We start from the raw sequence: 7,467 nt of genomic DNA on the forward strand, positions 1-7,467 counted from the left end.
TGAATAAAAAGTAGAAAATGGCGTTAGCACCAACCTTAATCTCTGTTTTGATTTCTGAGTTCAGAGGCAACACAAGGGGCAGGTTGACGCTCTGCCACCATGCCTCACTTACTGTGTCAGACTGCACTCTGAACCTGTGAGCCAACATCAGCCTGTGCTTTCCTGGGCTGTTTTTGTCATGTATTTTCTCATAGCCTGGGAAAGGTAAATAGTAAACATTTTACTCTTCAAAAGATTATCCCATTTTACAAAACAAAGCTTTTCCTCATTTGCCTTTACTACTCATTCCCTTATAAGGTTTCATAAAAAATAAACATGACAGAATATCTGGAGAAAATAAAAGGGAAAATTCTGGACATATGTACAAAGCTGAGTTTGTGTTGTCTTTGACACATAATAAACTTCTCTAAGCTTGAGTTCCCTAAAATATTAGCTATTCCCGAGATTCACAGTTCTTACGGGTAGCTCCTCTGACTTTGACATTTTCTCCCATCTGTGTTCACATATGAAGACAGTTAGGTCAGATCATCGTTGTTCAAGGATGTCTCTTCTTATGGCAAGAACATGGCTGGTGATCAAACAGAGCCAAAAAAGGTGACTGTAGCAGACTGACTTCATCATATTGGATGCCAGGAGGTTTTCCAAATCCTGGTGTTGCATCATGATTACTTCTTTTTTTTTCTGTTTCTTTTTTAATTAGATATTTTCTTTATTTACATTTCAAATGTTGTCCCATTTCCTGGTTTCCCCTCTGAAAACTCCCAATCCTATCCCCAAACCCCAATTCTACGTGGGTGTTCCCCTACCCACACACCCACCTACCCACTCCCTCCTCACCACAATGGCATTCCCCTACACTGGGTTATCCAGCCTTAATAGGACCAAGGGCCTCGCCTCCCATTAATACCTGACAAGGCTATCCTCTGCTACATATGCATCTGGAGCATGGTTCCCTCCATGTGTACTCTTTTGGTTGGTGGTTGAGTTCCTGGGAGCTCAGAGGTGTCTGGTTGGTTGTTTGCTATTGTTGTTCTTCCTATAGAGTTGCAAAACCCTTCAGCTCCTTCAGTCCTTTCTTTATCTCCTCCATGGGGACCCTGTGCTCAGTCCAATGTTTGGCTGAGAGCATCTGCCTCTGTATTTGTCAGGTTCTGGCAAAGACTCTCAGGAGATAGCTATAATAGGCTCCTGTCAGCAAGCACTTCTTGGCATCAACAATAGTGTCTGGGTTTGGTAACTATATATGGCATGGATCCCCATATGGTGGGGAAGTATCTGGATGACCTTTCCTTCAGTCTCTGCTCCACACTATGTATCTCCTCACATGGGTATTTTGCTCCATCTTCTAAGAAGCACTGAAGCATTCACACTTTGGTCTTCCTTCTTGTTGAGCTTCATGTGGTCTGTGAATTGGATCTTGGGTATTCCGAGCTTCTGGGCTAGTATCCACTTATCAATGAGTGCATACCATGTGTGTTCTTTTGTGATTACCTCACTCAGGATGATATTTTCTAGTTCCATCCATTTGCATAAGAATTTCAGGAATTCATAGCTTTTAATAGCTGAGTAGTACTCCATTGTGTAAATGTACCACATTCTCTATATTCATTCGTCTCTTGAAGGACATCATGATTATTTCTATATAACTAGCAAAAATCCAGAATCAGCATGAAGGACAAAACTCACTCTCTTGAAGGACATCATGATTACTTCTATATCACTGGCAAAAATCCAGAATCAGCATGAAGGACAAAATTCACAATGTGTATTCATTTTTTAAAAAAACACTTCAAGTGATATGTGGATAGTACTAAAAATGGATATTGCATAAGGCATTTACAATAGAGATTACAAACTATTCCTTTAAAAAGAACTAGATACAAACTTGCTATATCCATGGCTTGGGAGCGTCGCAATGTGAATGTGTAAATTTCTTCAAAGTCATTATAGGATCAATACAATCTCAGCAATAAATATAGCATGTTTCATTTTTGCAGAACTTGCCAAGTGACACTAACACTGTTTAGGAAAATTTACAGCAACTTGAAAATGAAATAGATGAAGAATATAAATTACAGGGCTACAGGAACTGCTGTAAAAGTACCAATTGAGTCACACTCCCAACCTACTGAACATCCATGTGGATTGCAATTAGCCTTGAACTTTAAACTATTCTAAATGCAAAAGGTAGATCATAGACTTACAAGTAAAAAGTAAGCCAAGCAAGCTCATAATATTATTAATTTAATTTAATTATTAACATAATAGAAATTTTCCATTATTTAAGGTAAATAACATTTTCTTAGAAATAGAATATTATACTATTTCTATTTATTTCTATGTTGTTTCCCAGGTCTTGGAAGTAGTGATATAGATGTCCCAAATGTTTTATGAAGTATGGCTAAATATGAACATAACCTACAGATTCTATACATGAAATTGTAAAAATGAAGTAATAATAAGGAAAATACATTGTAAAAAGATTTAAAACTAGACAACTAAGATATATTAGAGAAAAAATTGTCCATCAAATTTTGTCTTTAATGAAATAACTGGGAAAACAAGCTTAGTGGGAGAGAGCTTGTCTAGTAAGGGCAAGGCTCTGGGTTCAGTCCTCAGTTCTGAAAAGAAAAAGTTCAATGACTTCACAACAAGTTGAAAAATGATTTATTTTGAAAAGTACCAAACCAAAGAAGATGGAAGCTATACCTACAAATAACATATTGCCTAGAGGCCTAGGAAAAATGACAATAAAAAGGAGTTGTGGAAAGGCATACCAAACAGACAGGTACCAATGTCATTGAAAATTTGAGGTGACCAACCTCTGTAATCTATGCACTGCTGTTATTGGAAGTCATTGAGTGTTAAATGCAAATAGAAAAATTGTTATAGTTAAATCTACACAAATTAATAATACAACACTTCATATTAATTTGTTTAAATAAAGAAACCATATGATCAGCTAAATGCATGTAATATGACTCTCCCATTGATGTCTTAAAGAATCTGGAACTGCAAAAAATATACATCAAGAAAACAAAGGCTATAAATGAAAAAAATCAATAAATGTCATCATATTAAAAGGGAGAAGCTGAATATTGAATACTCTCTAAAATGTAGAATGAACAATGGTTTCAGTGTCTCTACTTTTAGTTAATATAATGTTCAAAGACAAGCCTAAAACAGTAAGGCAAGAGAGAGATTTAAATCTGATACAAGAAGAAGTAAAATTGGAGAGAAAATTTATTTATTTATCATAGACCAATGGCAATTAGTTTCTGAATGTGATGGAGAAGTTTTAAGGTCACTCATTGAGTAGCCTGTGCTGTTGAGTCTGCAAGCAGTTCAGATGGTAAACTAAGGCACCATGGTTCCCTTGCTTACATACTTAGTTCTAACCATGAAAACCAGACTGCTCTCCCACAGGACACTGTCTACCATCCTGCAGCCTATGCCTGCTTCTTTAGAAAAGCTAACCACATATGTGATATATTTCTATGTTCTAGTAAGAAGTGGCTTAAAGGATCATTTCTATCTAATGTCCTTGACAAACAAATCATTCCATTTTACAGCAAGATAATGTGTTATATAAGAAAGACTCATTTTACTATATAGGCTGTTACTTAAGCAACTCATGGCAGAATGATGGAAAACCAAATCAAGAAAGAAAAATTTTAAAATCTTGGAATGCGATGCAAATGAAAATTATAACTTGAGACACAACGCTAGAAACTGGAAACACCCTAGATGTCAACTAGAGTGTTTCCTCCACTCAACTGAAGAATGGAGAAAGAAAATGTGGTACATCTATACAATAATATTATTCAACTAATTAAAAAGGGCATCATGAATTTTGCAGACAAATGAATGGAACTTGAAAATATCAATCTAAGTCACTACAAATACATGCAAGATCATATACAGAACTATTGTAAGAGGAAAAACTTTTGAATATTTCAAAGGTAACCCAGACCTATAAGACATACATAGTATGTACTCACTTAAAGTGGATATTAGCCACAAAATACTGGATACCCACACTACATTCCACAGATGCAAGAAGATAAAGAAGACGGGAATCCCAAGTGAGGGTGCTTGAATCTCACTTAGAAGTGGAAATAAAACAGTCCTGGGAGGGAACTGGATGGGACAGGGGATGCAGATTGGAATGGGGGTTTCATGATCAGGAGTAAGGGGAGACAGAAGAGAGGGCCAGAGGGCCAGAAGAATGAATGGAAATCTGCAGCTGGTGAGGTTAGGGTCTAGGGCTGTCTCTAGAATGTACCAGAGACCTGGCATGGGGGAGGCTCCTAAGAGTGTGAGAGAGTGACATTAGCCGAGACTCATAGTAGTGGGGATACAGAACCTGAAGAGGCCACTTCCTGTAGCATAGCAGGAAATCCAATGGAGCATTAGGGACACCAACCCACCCAAAAATTTTTCTGTAACCCTTCTCCATCATTTGAAATGGATAAAACCCCTAAAACAATTTAACTAAATTCAAGAACAAGACAGGGTTGCCTGCTACCTTCACTTCATTTTGATATATGTGCTTGAAGCCTTGGCTGGAGCAATAAGAAAGAGAAATAAATTAAATATATAAAATTAGAAAAATAAAAACTCAGAGTATACTTAAAGATAAAAATATAATATTGTTTTGAAAATTGTGTAGAAATTTTCACAATTACAAGTAATATGATATATTATTGATGTAGCCATGAGGAAACTATAAATCTTTCTCTAAATTCCATAGAACTAAGTATTTATTAGGCTTACCTTCCCTGGGCTTTATATATATATATATATATATATATATATATATATATATATATACATATATATATATATGTGTGTGTGTGTGTGTGTGTGTGTGTATAACAAAAAATACCACTAAAAACTCTGAGAAGTGATTAACAATTTTAACAAATTGGAGATTATTAAAGCATCGTAACATTGAATATCCAATACCAGCAACAAGTGTGATGAAGAAGCTTCTGCCTTTTTCAGTTGCCTAAGGAAAAACATCTAGAAATATCCTCAACAATGATGTGAAATAGCTCTACAATGAAAATTTCCTTCTCTGAAGAAAGAGACTGAGTATCTGTTAGAAAATGGAATGACTCTCTTGCCCATTGCTGCGCAGAAGAATATGAAAATGGATATCCTATTGTGGGCAATTTACAGATTCAATGAAATTGAATTTTTCAGTTTTTCTTTATTTTTATACATTTAACTGTGTATCTTGATTATGAGCATACCTACTCTGGCCAGATTCCCCAAGGATGCATCCTTACACCTCTCCCTCTCAATTTCATATTCTCTTTATTTTAATCCTTAGTTTTTATATACAAAAATGTATTTGATTTATCTGAAAATCTACATCACTGAAGTCTTTCTGAAGCAGGCACTTCCTATTAAGACTCAACATTATACTGATACATGGGATAAGTTGTTTCAATAATGTCAAAATAGTTAAAGCTTGTATTTTAATGTAAGGAGCTCTGGTCCACATATTCTGTTGTAAATGAATTAGCACACATCTCGGTACTACTTATATTTACTGTCTGTGCTTCATTAAGCATGGTTAGAATTCAAGGATCACAGAATTTTTAGGAGGGAGAAATCCTATAAGTTCTGGAAATGGATATAACATACGCCAACCCAACAGCAGAAAAGGAACACCAGATATGAGAAGAGAAAAATCAAAGGACTCATAGATTCAACTTCAACTAAGTCTATGATTTTTCACACTCATTTCTGACTCTTCATCCCAAGCATCTATTTGCTAATTTTCTCCTGTGACCTTAGAAACAAGATAATATCACAAGTTCTTTGGAAAACCTAAAGTCAATTACAATGACTTATTTGAATTCAAGGTCAGTGTCTCTGCTGATATTAGTGGCGTTTGCAACAACATGGTTTGTATAGACATGGCATTCTGGATTTGTTGATGAACAATTTTGATTTTGCTTCTATGTTATCCAGCCATGAGCTCTTTGTTTTCCCCTAGGATGTGAAACTTCTCCTAATAGATGAATTCTGTTGCAAACAAGAATATAGCTGATTCTTAATGCCAATTCTTTGTCACTTGTGCAGCATAACTCTTAAATATTTTTATGTGCACATGAAAGATATGACATAGGTCACAAAATTTTCTACCTTTTTAATGTATGCCTTGTGCATGAAGCATTTTATTTACTATTTGGCACACTAATAATATTGCACATTTTCCACATTATATTCTCGCTTGTGTCCTCTTTTATAAGTTCATCTTTCAGACGTTGAAGACAGTATTTTTTTTCTAAAAGTATGTACAGTGGTAAATGTTATCTTGTATTCATGGCAATGAGCAAGTGTTTCACTTCCTGCTTATATGCAATAAAATCTTGTAAGATGTATTAATATTAAAGTCCCTTTCAGAATGTCAAACCCAGGTCTACAAAATAACTATTTTTAATTCCTTGGACAATGCTCATAGTTAAAATTGAATGTAAATTCTACTGCTTTCCATTTATGATTTATAACTTAATTAAAACAAATATCCAATAATTTTGTCAATATTGTCTACTCATTTCATCATATTAAACATAAGACATACATTATTGAATATTATAGGATGTACCATAGCTACGGATGACCACACTGATTCATGTGTCCTACAACACGTAGGACACAGGGGAAGGAGGTTCAACGCAAGTGTAAGGTCAACCTGGTCTACATAGTTAGGCACAAGATATTTAGGAGTACATAGGTCAACCCTGTCTCTCAAACATAGGCAAGCAGCAAATCTACATGAACTACAAATCAACAAACAAACACCTCTGCTTATATTGCTTATGAGAAGGACACTAACATGTCTTGATATATACTAAGTACAGACAAGTGCTGTAATTTATTGTCACAAATTATCATAGACCCTTTCAGTATTTACACACATAGATATCAGAGCTACTATTGAAGCATGGAGATCTGCAAGACCTTCACAGGAACATGTGAAGAAAACCCACAATTTCTCACTAGGTCTATATAGGAGAAGAACAAAAGAAAGGAATGGTTATTTTACTAAGATAAATTTACAAAGATGTCCACCAAAGCTAATACAAATACATACTATGCAAGGATTTCCAGGGGATTCCAGATCATTGCTTATTATCTGACTGGTCACCCTAGAAACAATCTTGTCATATGATTGTCTTCATTCAGATGAGATACAATTCAATTCAATATTATAATTGATTAAAATAACACAAGAGTTTATGAGGTGGATAAGTGGATGAATGTCCTTGCCAAAAAGCCTGACATTTTAAGTTCAATCACTGGCACTTACATTGTGAAAGCAGAGAAGCAATTCTGGCAAGCTCTTCTCTGACCACCACATATATTCTACATTGTGAATGTTCACAAGCACACACTCTGAATAAATAAATAAGTAAAAAATAAATGATAGATACATAGATGATAGATAGA

This window comes from Apodemus sylvaticus, chromosome 16, assembly GCF_947179515.1.
Source record: "Apodemus sylvaticus chromosome 16, mApoSyl1.1, whole genome shotgun sequence".
Lineage (NCBI taxonomy): Eukaryota > Metazoa > Chordata > Mammalia > Rodentia > Muridae > Apodemus > Apodemus sylvaticus.